The following is a 14,637-nucleotide window of genomic DNA, read 5'->3' as shown; positions in this document are numbered from 1 at the left end:
ACAATTCAAATATCCACCAACTGGTGAATGGATACACAAAATGTGGAATACCTATATAATGCAATACTATCAACAATATTTATTTATTCAACAATAAAAAGGAATGAATTACCAATACATGCTACAACATGGATGAACCTAAAACTTATAATAAATGAAAAAAGCCAAACTCCACTGGGCGCGGTGGCTCACGTCTGTAATCCCAGCACTTTGGGAGGCTGAGGCAGGTGGATCACTTGAGGTCAGCAGTTCGAGACCAGCCTTGCCAACATGGTGAAACCCCATCTTTACTAAAAAAATTTAAAAAATAAAAAAAAATGCAAAAATTAGCCGGGCATGGTGGTGCATGCCTGTAGTCCCAGCTACTCTAGAGGCTGAGGTGGGAGAATCACTTGCACCTGGGAGACGGAGGTTGTAGTGAGCCAAGATCGCGCCACTGCACTCCAGCCTGGGTGACAGAGCGAGACCCCATTTCAAAAAAAAAAAAAAAAAGCCAAACTCAAGCAAGTACATGTTATATGATTTCTTCTATATGAAATGTCCAGAGGCTGGGCGTGGTGACTCACGCCTGTAATCCTAGCACTTTGGGAGGCTGAGGTGGGCAGATTACTTGAGGCCAGGAGTTTGAGACCAGCCAGGCCAACATGGCGAAACTCCATCTCTACTAAAAAAAAAAAGGCGGGTGTGGTGGCGCGTGCCTGTAATCAAAGCTACTCAGGTGACTGAGGCATGAGAATCACTTGAACCTGGGAGGTAGAGGTTCCAGTGAGCTGAGATCATACCACTGCACTCCAGTCTGGGCGAAGACTGGAAGAAGAGCAAGACTGTCTCAAAACAAAAACCAAAACAAAATGTCCAGAGAAGTCAAATGTATAGAGACAGATCAGTGGTTGTCTGGGGGCTAAGATGGAGTGGAAACAGGAACAAAGGGAGTTTTATGGGTGATGCAAAGGTTTGAAATTAGATTTTGGTGATGCTTGTACAAGTCTATAAATGAATGAATACAAGTCATTGAATTATACACTTTCAACAGGTGAATTTAATTGCATGTGCATTATACCTAAACAAAGCTGTTTAAAGAAATATTTAAGATTGGCTGGAAGCAGGAAAAGGAAGGGACGTCTTGATAAAATGATTTAAGTTCATTGATCAGATGGGGCCCCACTGATTATTTGCTATGTCATTATTCTTCACCTTGGAAGCTCATAATCCCAAAACCTTACCCTGTGTCCTACCCCACTACAGAGGATACTAGAAAGCAACTTCTTGTTTGGGAGGTGACTCAAGTGTTTAGAGTTGATATTGATGGACCTAGAGTGAATGATATTTCCCATCCAGTCTGATGACACTTATATGCAGAAAAGGCCTTCTTTTAACCCCGGGTTATGGGTTAACTTTTTCCAGACATCTTGCACACATATACTGCTGGTTGACAAGTAGGCAAGAGTTTGGGTAGTGAGAGGATCTTGTCTGTACTACTTGTCTGTACCTGTGGAGCAGCACCATCAGAGACTAGGATACTTTGGGCTATGCCTTGTGCTGTTTGCAGAGCACTTTTCACATCTGAGATGGAGGGGGTATATTTAGTCATCCTTTTACAGAGACGTAAGACTTAAACAGGGTGACTGGCTTGACCACGAATACATAATCAGGGCAGAGCTGAACTTAGCTGAACTTAAATTCAGATTTTCTGACTCTTGTATTTCAAGCGATTTCTTCTATACCTACCGTTTTTTGCCCCAACTACTTACTGGGAAGAGGAGAGAAAAGGGCATATGATTTTGATTGGTTATGTGTTTTTCAGTAGATTTAGTCTGAAGAACAGGAAGGGAAGTTGGGCTACAGTGTAAGTTCATGGGTTCTGTGGCAAGTATAGCCAGGATAATTTTGTCCTGATATTTGATAGCTATTAAAATTATATATAGGCTGAAACTGTAATGTGTGGGACAGATAGATGGCTGAAGGTATCCTGTGCTTGGTTCAAGGAGCAGATTACTTCCTAAGTTATAAATATAATTGTGCTAGAAATTACAAGAAAATTCATTTGATAAAAAAGGTTAAAAATTCATTTGATTAAAAAATCATTTATTATCTACTCCATGCCAGGCCCCTTGACAGGTCATGAGATCACAGAGTCCAGTTGGATCTTGTTGAGGTACAGCTTGAGAGGAGAACATGAGTAGGCTGGAATTTCCTTCATTGTGTTCGTTCTCTGAGGATGACTTATCTGTCCTCCAAAGTGACCACCTCCACCACGGATTGAGAGCCCGTTACTTTCTACTATCCCTGCTGCTGTGCTTTCCACAGGACAGTTCGCCTTTCCTTCCTTTCCTCTGTGGATTCTTCCATCTGATTTTCAGCCAAATGTGGGTAGATTCTGCATCTAAAAGAAATCTTTGTTTTTCTTTTTTCTTTTTTTTTAAATACATGATTTAAAAGGCGAAAGATTTATATGATCTGAAGAGAAACCAGAGTAGAAAGACGTGATTTAAAATTAACTTTTTCTTAATTGTTGAAATAGTTTATGCTTATTGGTAAATACTTGGAAGATCTATAAGAGTATAAATAATAAACATAAAAATTACCCATAATTCTACAACTTTGAGATTACAGTTGTTAACGTCTTTGCTTCTAGTCTGTTTGAACTTCCTGTCTGCTTTTTGTCTCCTATCAGCCAGTCATGCTTGGCAGCGCTCACAAAACACACACACAACACATGCACATACACTAAGATCTTAATATTTTGTGTGTCAGATCTCGTGTGAAATTCTTTACATGTATTCTTAATCTTCAGGCAGCCCTGTGAAGCAAATACTGTTGTAGTAGTTCCTATTTACAGATGACACAGATTTAAAGGTTAAGTAATTTGCTCAAGTTCATATAGTTGCTAAGTAACAGCTGAGATTTTTACCCTCATTTAGCCCAAGCTCTTCATCACTACCTTTCCAGAAATCTATTTCCACAATGACTAGAAAACCAAAATTGTTCTTTCCAAAACTATTAGTAATCTTTTTTTTTTTTTTTTTTTTTTAATCCTACCTTCTTTTCTGGCCTTGTCTCATGACTTTTTCACCATCTTTTTATGTGCTTTAGTCACAATTTCTATTTTGTAAAAACACTGCTTCTTTGGCCTACACAACATACCATCCATTCCCTATGCTTGGAATGCTTACTCTATTTCACCAAGGTAGTTACACATACCCTTGAAGTCTTTACTTATACATCACTTCCTCAAGGAAGTTCCCTGACCCTTCTTACCACCAAGACTGGACTGGTCCCTCCTATTATTTGCTCTCATAGTACCTTACTTTTATCTTCTGCAGAGCTGTTCACACTTGCAATTAGCTATTCGTTCATTAGAATTAGTTCTGCCTTTTACGTTATATACTTTTGTTTCTTCCATGTCTCCTGGCTCCTGTTGCAGTCCAGGTATACACTAGGTGTCCAATAACTATTTGTTACCTTTTTCTTTCTGCACTTAGATCATTCTTTCTCAGATCCATGCTTATGAATCATAAATGTGCATTCCTTCTTCTGATATCTGTTCCAAAAGTGGAATCCTCTTTCTTCCATTGTGAAATTGCCCATTTCTTTCTTAGTACACTCCAGGCTCCTAATCTAGTCAGGAAAGTTTGGCATCATTCTTGACTCTTTGCTTTCTTTTCTGTTTTAGCCAGTTCTTTGGAAGGTGGTTCTGATAAATCGATATGGAAAGTTGGCCACAATATTTTAAGTGAAGAAAGGTTTCAGGCCGGATGCGGTGGCTCACGCCTATAATCCCAACACTTTGGGAGGCTGAGGCGGGTGGATCACTTGAGGTCAGGAGTTTGAGACCAGCCTGGGCCACATAGTGAAATCCTGTCTCTACTAAAAATACAAAAAATTATCCAGGCATGGTGGTACGTGCCTGTGGTCTCAGCTACTTGGGAGGCTGAGGTGGGCGGATCACTTGAGGTCAGGAATTCGAGACAGCTTGGCCAACATGTTGAAACCACGTCTCTACTAGAAATACAAAAATTAGCCAGGCGTGGTGGTGAGTGCCTGTTGTTCCAGCTACTTTGGAGGCTGAGGTGAGAGGATCAGTTGAACCCAGGAGGCAGAGGTTGCAGTGAGCCGAGATCATGCCACTGCACTCCAGCCTGGGTGACAGAGCGAGACTCCATCTCAAAAAAAAGGCTAGAGAACATTATGTATAATTTGTGGTGTTATTTTCTGTAAGTGTAAATACATGCATTTTAAATATCTTGAAATATCTGTGAGGCTATACGCTGAACAGAATGATGGAAGGGGGTCAGCCAGTAGGCTTTTATTTTGAAAAACAAAAGCCAAAGTATGCCTTTTTGAGATAACCTTTCCTTTCATTCCATTCCTGTTGACTCAGTTCTACCCCTGCTAACTTGTGTAAGAAAGTTCTTTTTTTTTTTTCTCTTTTCTTTGCCTCACTTCATCTGCTTAGTGACTCTTCTCAGTCTTGCTTTCGTCTCCTTGCTGAGTTTAGCATTTAAAATGGCTCTCTGTTGGACTAATTGACTTTGCGCCTTGCTCACAAGTCTTTCTGTAATATGTCCTTTTACCTTTTCAGTGCCATTCCTTATGACTCCCTAATACAGTCTCTGGACTATTCTGTTCCTGTCCCCTATACATGCCATGTAATTTTTCTGTTACAGGTATTTATTTAGAGGCCCATCTGCAGAAAACACCCTTTAACTTACATAATTGTCTCTCTTCCTGTAGTACTTAGTTTTATCCAAGAGAAAACTTGGATTTGGGTTAATGAAATATATAATTGTTTCATTGGCATATTTAAAGACTATGTAATAGTCTGTAAAGAAATAGCATGCTTGTTCAAGTGTACATTTTTCAAAGTACGTGTCAGACATTCTTTTCTAATGTTTTCAGAAATTTTGGAAATAATTGGTTAAAAATAAATGCCTAGAATGCACAGCATCTTGAAAAACAAGACTGCATGGAGTACCTTCTGTGTGTCTACCAGTCTCACTGAAAACTCTTCTATAAAGTGCCCCTGGGGCCAGGCGCGGTGACTCATGCCTATAATCCCAGCAATTTGGGCAGCCGAGGCGGGCGGATCACTTGAGGTCAGGAGTCTGAGACCAGCCTGGCCAACATGGCTCTACTAAAAACACATCTCTTCTAAAAACACAAAAATTGACTGGGTGTGGTGGCGGGCCAGCTACTTGGGAGGCTGAGGCAGGAGAATCACTTGAACCCAGGAAGGAGAGGTTGCAGTGAGCCAAGATCGCATCACTGTACTCCAGCCTGGGAAACAGAGCAAGACTCTGTCTCAAAAAAACAAACAAATGAAAGAAAAACACACACAAAAAAACCTTCTGGTAATTTCTTTGGGTAGGTTTTAGTTTTTTAGAGAGCATAAATCCAAATCCATTCATTTCCATAAAACATCAGACACAATTTGATGTATATTTGGCCACCAAACATGGTGCAAAATTTTATGTAGTCTGGAGATACTTACAAGCAGCACAAGTATGACTGTACCTGTCTGCACTCAGCAGAGTAGTGGCAATTTCAGGTGGTGACACAAAAGGTTGGGCAGTAGTTGAAAAGTAGATGACATGAAATGTGGTGGGATGGGGACAGGAAGCCGATGTTAAACTAGTGAACTTTATTTACTTTGCTTCTAGCTTCCAGTGACCCAGAATCACCTCGTCTAGAGTAGGGCTCAGGAATTTGCCATTTTAAAAGCAACTCTAGATGATTCTGGTGTACAAGAAGTTTGGGAAACACTGGCTTGAACCTGGTATTTTCTCTGAACTCTCATAGTTTTCTTTAGATTTTTCTTCTGGCTTTGATTTCTGTTTCTGGTTCTTGTCTGATTACACCATCACTTCTCCTTCCTAATTTGACAAGAAAGCCTTGTCAAATTAAGGCTTGCTTAATTGTCAAGGCTAATTTGACAAGACTCTTCTCTTACTGTCTTATTTGATTTTTGCTGTGAGAATCTGCTTCTTCTTAGACTTAAGTGTATGATAAATTATTCATGACCAAGGGCCTTGTTTTTCTTTCATTAGCATGGGATTTAGTGGCTTATCTCATGTTACAGGATTTAGAGAGTTGATACTACATTTAAATTTTTTGTTGAGAAAAATGTACATCTTCTGTCTCACTTAGGTATTTTTCCTGTTTGAGGGACATGGTTTGCAAAGGTTAGAATGAATGAGCCTCATAGTTTTTGTCAAAAGAGAATATTGATGTACATCTGAATAATAGCCAGAACATTCATATTAAGGCATACTATATAGCCATTTAAAAGAATGACGAGTACATAAAAGACTGTTGTGGAAGTCTATGATATATAGCTGAATAACAAAATAGATTATAGAACAATAGGTAAAAATGAGCTTATTTTTGTCTAAGCCACTCCCCTCCAAAAACATGCAAAATTATAGCTGTTTATCTGTGTATGTATAGATAAAGGTCTTCAAGGATATAAAATAAATTCTAGTTATGATATTTATTATCTTAAATATCAATAAGTTTATTGTAATTATACATGCTTTCCTCTGAGGAAATGGATTACAGATGATGATTGAAGGGATTTTCAATTTTTACTTTGTATATTTTTGTATTTGAATTTCTAAATAATAAGCATATGATTCTGTTTAGAAATTCTGAATGCACTGATTTTTTAAATGTGATGTGATATCCAGATATGTATTTAATTCTTCCTATAAAATATCATTTCCTTAAATCTAGACTATTGAAAAAGGAGAAAAGTACTAGGAATTTAGAGAACTTACTCCATGTTAGAACCAAGGAGAACAAGAAGAGCTTTAGCTAGTGTTTTGGAAACAGTAGCAGCTCCCACTCACAGCAGTAGCTACTGCACTTAGGCGACTCTCTGCACATGCTTTTGCTTCCTTTGGGTTGTTTGGTCCGCAGTTTGCATTCATCGATCAGTGAGTTGATTCAGACTCAAACCCACCGACAGCAATGAATGTTGAGTGCAGCCATCAGTGTTTTCAGTTGGTGGGGTTGCCTTTGCCCTCCCTGACTCCTGGCTCTTCTTTTCCATCTCAGTTCTTTGAAGTCTGTGTGTCTGGCTTCTCCCTTAGTAACCAGCCATCTGCATGATTGAGGGCCCACATAGGTATCCATAACATTGACATTGGAGCTGGGAGGTTATTGCAAATGAGGAAACTGTGGTTCAGAGAAGGAAGGAGTGCTTGGAGAATCTCACAGGTAGCACTGCGCCACACAGGCAGTGCTTGCATATTAGTACCTATAAACCACAGCTGAGGGACCTGCTTTTCCTCTTTGTTTTGAACCGAGAAGTATGAGTGCTTTTTTGAGGTAAATTAGCAGATTATGTTGGATTTAATAATAACAGCTTACATATATTGAGCAGTTGCTGTGGGCCAGTAATGGTACAAAGCACCTTATATATTATCTCATTGAGTCTCAAAACTGCATGATAGGTACTCTTAGCCTCTGTTTTATATGTAAGAAAACTGAGACACTTGCTTAGGGGGTCAAACAACTAGTTAAGGGCTTGAGCCAAGATTCATCCCAGATCTGACTGACTCCAGGGCTAACTTTTTGCTTGAATTTAGCAAACATTTAAATAAGCGTATGTGGGGCTGTCTGGGCACTAGTAAGGCAATAGCTCATGCTCTAACTGGGATATCAAAAATTAACCATATTAACTGTAATTCAAAGTGAAATGTGGTAAGAACTGTCACAATTGGATAATTCTGTGGTATTTTTGTTTATTAAATCCTCCCCTTGCCCCTAATTAAAAATTTTGAGAGGATGTGGGAGAAATGGGAGTAATTATTTAGCTGGATTTTATTCCAAAACAAAATACATATTTTAAATAAATTTTTACTTGCTACATCCTGTTTCTCACCAGAATGGTGCATATCTAGGAGACATGTAAGTACATTAGATGTCATCATGGACCGCTCCTTACCTCGTTGAAATGAAACACTTTTTTTGTAAAAACAAATAATAATAATAAAAACACAACAGAAAGCAAGGAACAGTGAGCAGTAGGAATAAAATTCACTGGACCACATTTGGGGGATTGCAGGACCATTTCTGGTGAACTCATGTGACATGTGAAGGTACAGCTTGCTGTTTTGCTTCAGGAAATGTAGTGTCGTCTGTAAGGACCCCAAGGTACAGTCAACGGTCAGTGGTTTTTTCAAATCCCAAACTCACCGACAGCGTTGAATGTTCCTTGGAGTCCTCTGAAGGCTGGCCTGATAGCCCTTCTTCATTCTCCCATCCACATCCCAAGAACCAGTGAGCAGTGAGACCACTGCTGATGGACGCTCTCACATTCCTCTCTGGGTTTCAAGTCGAGAGTATTTAAATTATAAAATCGATTTGTGTACAGCAGAGAACTAATGAACTGTGGGATAGACTGTACAGTAATTTATACAAGCAGACTCAAATGAATGTCTGAGAAAATGTCTTTGAATGGTATCATTTTGTGATTCTAAAAATGTAAAATACCTGATTTTGCAGTAGTATTTTAATTGTTAAAGAACAAGGGTAAGAAATTAACATATATTGGGGATCTGCTATATGCTAGGATTTGTATATTTTATCTCATTAAATTCTCAACAACCCACATTTTCCTAATGAAAATCTTGAAGTGATTTGCCTAAAGTTACATTGCCAGGAGCCAAGGTTATAAGCCAGAATTTGAATACTGGACTTCATGTTTCCAGTGCTCACTGATCATACTGCTTCTCTTGTCTACTACAGAACTTACTGTTGATATCTAGGAGTAGACCCATCACTGCAGAGCCAAAGTCAAACATGTGAATTTCTTCTACTTGTTTGCCTATAATAACAGCAGGTAGGTCTATAGGTGAGGTCATAGGGGAAGATGAAAAAACTCGACCTCCATGATTGATGATCTCCTTTGCTGAGATCCTGCATTACTAAGTTACCACAGAGGTGTTAGTGATAGTCCACAAGCTATTTTCCATATTGAAAAAGCAAAAAATAAACCAAAAACCCACCACCTAATGTAAAGCTTGCATTTCTTCTTAGTTGAGAACACAGAGTGTAACTAAAATGTCAGATGTCATGTGTTCTGTCTGAAAGGATATCAGTACATTACAGGACATAGTGATTATTTTTGATTCTGTTGAATGTCTGTGATGAAAAATTTGAAAAATGAATTAACATGAATCTTCAGAATATGTGATTTACAATGGGACAGATCTAGGAATACTTAATAGGAAAAGGGCTTACAGAACTGCCTGCTGAATTGAAGTTAATCTCTAATTGGGGATAGTTATTACTATTTGCTTTAGGTTTAAATACTAAAGGCTGACTGGTCTCAGATTCATTTTTAAAGCAGCCAAATGGTACACGTTAAAAGAAAAAATATCAACCACTGAGATTTAGGTTTGAATGTAAACTGTTTACCTTCCACATCAGTTTAATTCACCCTCTATCAAAACTCTGCATTAGCCAGCTTTGTTGAGTTTTCAGTGTTATGACAGTAAATTGTATACACACACAAAAAATCAGGCAACTGTAACTGTGTAATATGTTTAAAACTTTTTAATGGGTTTATTTTAAAAAGTCTTCCTCTTGGTCCAATAATATAAAGAGATGTCAAGCCTTATACTATTTGGATAAATATTTAGACTTTAAAAAAAATACTGATTTTTACTTCACCAAACCTTTAGATGCTTACAAAATATTATTCGTTAAATTCATAGCATTCTAAAAAGAATGCTTTTCACAGACTTGAAAAACTACAGAAAGGTAGGTTTCTGGAATGACATAGGGGTGTTGCCCACTGTATTTGAAATAATTGTCTGTCATGGCATAATGGCCTTCATCATCCTCATTCCTTTAAATTCTTTAGTTTTTATCATCAAGCAAGTTTGAGCACACATTTGGGTTTTTTAAGTGAGTTTGGCTAAGGGGTTTGTATACTCAGTGCAAGGATAAAGTCTAAGGGTTAAAAAAAGTTAAGGGTTAAATTAGCTAAGAGTGACCAGGCAGGGTGACACATGTAATCCCAGCACTTTCGGAGGCTGAGGAGGGAGGATTCCTTAAGCCCAGGAGTTTGAGGTTACAGTGAGCTGTGATCCACCACTGCACTCCAGCCTTGGTGACAGAGTGAGAATCTGTCTCTAAAAAAAAAAATTATAGGCTGACATTCAACAAGCCAATCCAACTGTTTAACTCTTGATTTAGATTGGTTTTGAGTTTGTTAGAACTCACCATGCCATTCCTTCATCATTTCACTTACCTCCTTTCTTTTCCAGAGATACCATGAAATATTGAAACCCACATGTCTCCAACATGGGGATATAAATGTTTTCAGTCTTCCTGGGACTTCTTGATATACTTGGAAGAAATAAGGAAGCGTAAACTCAATAAAACAATGTATCTGGATGATTAGTAGCATGTTTGCTTCAGCAGCACATATACTAAAATTGAATGATTAGTAGCTAATAGAAGAGGAGTCATGGTCTCAGGTGCCGTCTGCCTAGGCGTTTCCCAAGCACCATGCAGGGAGCATCACTATAAGTGTTTGGGGGTAATGCTGCTAGCCTTGAGGATAAATTCTTAAGTTACGAAGATAACAGCAGCATGTCAGTGTGAATTGATGTTTCTTTTTGCCAAACTGTGCTAGTTTTCTGATTCATCCTTTTACTGATTTGGCAGTAGAATCCTAGGGATTGTTTTTCCTATATATAACCCTTGCCATCCTGGAGCCCAGTATCTGACTAGGGAGCTACACGTAAATATAACTGATGACAAAGAGGATGCCTGGTGGAATGGTGTGAACTATATTAAGGGAGAACAGAGAAAAGAGGGGTTAATTCTGCCTACAAGTGCCAGGAAAGGTACATCTAAGTAGGTTAACCTGGTCTGTGCTTTAAAAGGTTAGTTGAATTTTTACTAGACAGAGAAAGGGGGCTAATTCCAATGGAAAACCATGCACAGGAAATCTTAGAGGCAGAAATGTTTAGGTAATGGTGAGTAGTGAAATTAATGTCTCAGAGTGTCAGTTAACTCATCTTTAAAATGTGAGACAAATAGCACTTGCCCTTCCTGCACACACAGCCATGAAAATCAAATGAGGTTATGTACCCGAAAGAGCATGCAAATGTAATTGCTTCTCTTGTCTCCCATTGCTTTTGTTTCATATGTGCTAGAATAGAATAAATGAAGTACCTTATTATAATAAACTTTTCCAAATTGGATGATTCTTTGACCTTCTTGCTTTTTTTCCCTTTAAAATGACCATAGTTAAAAAATTTCATGTATTAAATGTTTGGAGAAGCAGTATTTACAGCATAGTAAAAAGCAGATTTTGGAGCCAGAATCGTGACTTTGAATTTTACTTGCTATGTGATCTTTGACAAATTACTTAACCTCTCCATTTCTTTGCTTCCTTATCTATAAAATGGAGATTTATATGTTATTTTAAAGGTATTTAAGTTGTTAAAATCATTTACAACTATTATTTCTATGTTAATAAATAAAATTGCATGTTTTCCCCAGTATTTGGCTTACAGGCCATATATGCTAATAAAAAACCTGTTCTTTTATAGTTAAAACAATCTCTGACTAGCTGTTGTATTGTATGTGTACATATATGTGTTTTAAGGACATATTTGAAATTAATGCTCTACCACTTTTTTGGTAAGATTTTCATTTCCCATAACATTTTAGTTTCCTGAGTCTATAAAATGAGAATATTAGTACCTTCTTCATTGATTGTGAGGATTAAATTAGATAATATTATTTAAAACTCTCTGGAAAGCTATGGATTCTCTCCCTAAATACATGTACATAAACACATTTTGAAAGCAGTTTCAATTATGGAATCCAAGAACTCATTTCCTCATGGTGGGTTTGTCTGTGAACTTCAGGTTAAGAAATTCTGACCATAGCTATAGAGCAGGATTTCTCAATCTAGTCTTGTCACTGATATGATGTTGCTTTTTTTGGAAGCTTTGATCTCCATCTTGTTACGAGTGGCTACTTGTCAGTAGCAGTGAATACTCTTGCCATCACCTTTCCCTGAAGCATAACGTATATCCCAGTAACGATGGTTCCAGGAAAAGTAATTATTTAGACCTCACCAAGTTCTCTACTAATTGCAGATACCAACCATTAATTGGTAACTCTGTGCTTACACATAGTAGTCCCTCCTTATATGCATTTTCGCTTTCTGTGGTTTCAGTTACTCTCAAAAATAGGTGAGTACGGTACAATAAGATATTCTGAGAGAGAGACCATATTCACATAACTTTTTTTTAAGACAGGGTCTCTTGCTCTGTTGCCTAGGCTGAAGTGCAGTGGTGCAGTCACAGCTCACTGTATCCTGAAACTCCTGGGCTCAAGTAATCCTCCCGCCTCAGCCTCCTGAGTAGCTAGAACTACAGGTGCATGCCACCATGCCTGGCTGATTTAGAAATTTTTTTTTGTAGAGACAGGATCTCACTGTGTTCCCCAGGCTGGTCTCAAACTCCTGGCCTCAAACAGTCCTCCTACCTAGGCCTCCCAAAGTGGTGAGATTCCAGGCATGAGCCGCTGTGCCCAGCCAACTTATAGCATATTGTTTTAATTGTTCCATTTTATTATCAGTTATTGTTACTGTCTTACTGTGCCTAATTTATAAATTAAACTTTACCATAGGTATGTATGTATAGGCAGAAACATGATATATATGGAGTTAGGTACTATTCAAAGTTTCAGGCGTCTGCTAGGAGTCTTGGAACAGATCCTCGTCTAAAAGAAATTGTCAAATGAGAAGTTATACAAATATTTGAATGCATTTAGCTATCTTATTTTGCAAGTTTCCCATCTCCCCCCACTTTCCCAGCAACCATTTGGTTTGCATCTGATCCCAGCACTTTGACTACTAATTCTGGTTTTAAGTTAGGCCAAAATAATGTGTTGTTTTAAGGTACTGGTCATAAAAGAGTCTGCTGAATCTAGAGTGTTTACTTGAGTGTTAGGAAGGAGAAAAAAAGAGAATCTCAAAGGTTAAGTTGTTTATGGGATAATGGTCATTCTTATATTTAGTCTGCTTAAGGTTTTACCAAGGAGTTGAGAGGTAGAATTAGAAATTTAAACTCAGTAGCTTGGAACGTTTTAAAATTTTACATGGCAACTTTATATCAGGTTACTTTAGCTGTTTGGGATGTTGGGGGCATGGTGGCTGAGGTATAATCCCAGCACTTTGGGAGCCGAGATAGGAGTATCACTTGAGGCCAGGAGTTTGAGACCAGCCTGGGCAACATAGCAAGACCTTGTCTCTACCAATCAATCAATCAATCAATCAATAAAATAATTAGCTGGCTGTGGTGGCGTGTGCCTGTAGTCCCAGCTACTTAGGAGGTTGAGGTGGAGGATTGCTTGAGTTCAGGAGTTTGAGGCTACAGTGAGCTCTAATTGTGCCGCCACTTCACTCTAGCCTGAGTGACAGAGTGTGACCTGACCTGATCTCTTAAAAGGAAAGAAAAAAAAAAGGATGTGGACAGGCCAAGTAACTAAGATAGCAAATTGGCCTAGTGCTAGGGCAGTATTTCTCTTCAAATGGGACACATACTTCAAAGCCTTTCAAAATATCTTGGCCTGGGACAGTGGCTCATGCCTGTAATCCCAGCACTTTAGGTGGCCAAGGAGGGGAGGTATTGCTTGAGCCCAGGATTTCAAGACCAGCCTGGGCAACATGGCAAGACCCCCATCTCCAAAAAAAATTAAAAATTAGCTGAGCGTGGCGGTGTGTGCCTGTGGCTCCAGCTACTCAGGAGGCTGAGGCAGGAGGATCAGTTGAACCCAGGAGGTTGAGGCTGCAGTCAGCCAGTGTTTGTGCCACTGCACTCCAGCCTGGGGAACACAGAGTGACCCTGTCACAAAAAAAAAAAAAAAAAAAAAGACTTTTAAAGAAGCACGTGACTTCTCCATCCCCTCGTTACAGTGACTTCACGTGTTTGAGCTATTACTATTTTAGATTATTTTGCAAACCCACAGGAAGCAGGACTCATTTTTTTCATGGTAAATCACAGGATATTTGTAATCAGTGGAAAACTCTTCTGAGTTACTCTACCAGAGATTATTGTTCAAGTTAAGCTGAAATAATAAGTTGGGAATATAAAGCTGTAAAAGCAATAGGAACCAATATCATGCAGTAGGTGATATTCATGGAAATTAAAGAATGAACTGGAGAGAATCTTGGTTTGTATTGTAGTGTGTGAAAAGTGTTGGCCGAGATTTTAAAAGTTCTTTAAAGCCAATAGGCGTGTGTTTTGCAACAACCAGTTAATGAAATAAACAAGAACAGTTACCAAAGAATTCAATCTTTCCTTTTTTACAATTATGAAACGCAGATGATGTATCAGTGATATAAGACTATTTCTTCCTCTTATTTTTGTTTATTGGGTTAATTTAATCATATAGTAATTTATACTTTAAAAACTTGAGCTCTGTTCTTACAAAGTTTATTATTGCCTCAGGTAGAGTATAGATTTGTGTTAAGGCTTTGTAAGTTATTGGTAAGTAGACACATTCATTTCATAACTATTTAGTGTTATTCATAACAGGGATTATGCTTTTTAATGTTGCCTTTCTTGGTTATTTCCAGCAGATAGTTGAATTTTTCCAAAA

The 14,637-nt window shown here is 38.3% G+C and overlaps 1 protein-coding gene and 1 long non-coding RNA gene across 14 annotated transcripts in view; one reads left to right on the top strand and one right to left on the bottom strand.

Moving 5' to 3' along the window:
* Window positions 1-14,637, top strand: part of NR6A1 (nuclear receptor subfamily 6 group A member 1) — a 254,198-nt gene that overhangs the window by 70,588 nt on the left and 168,973 nt on the right. The window lies entirely within an intron of this gene.
* LOC134759801 (uncharacterized) overlaps window positions 1,569-14,637 on the bottom strand; it is a 40,881-nt gene continuing 27,812 nt past the window's right edge. The window contains exons 1-2 of one of the 3 annotated variants that reach the window (XR_010136601.1): window positions 10,262-14,637; window positions 1,569-2,383 (exon numbers count right to left, since the gene is read on the bottom strand). The exon at window positions 10,262-14,637 is cut by the window's right edge and continues 27,812 nt beyond it. This is a non-coding gene — a long non-coding RNA (uncharacterized LOC134759801). Of the gene's footprint in view, window positions 2,458-10,261 lie in introns of all 3 variants that reach the window. The other 2 variants (XR_010136600.1, XR_010136599.1) reach the window with 2 other exon arrangements.

The sequence above is a fragment of the Pongo abelii genome, chromosome 13 (genome assembly GCF_028885655.2).
Source record: "Pongo abelii isolate AG06213 chromosome 13, NHGRI_mPonAbe1-v2.0_pri, whole genome shotgun sequence".
Classification (NCBI taxonomy): Eukaryota; Metazoa; Chordata; class Mammalia; order Primates; family Hominidae; genus Pongo; species Pongo abelii.
Note: the sequence above shows the minus strand (reverse complement) of the source record. Positions and strands in the feature narration are given on the sequence as shown.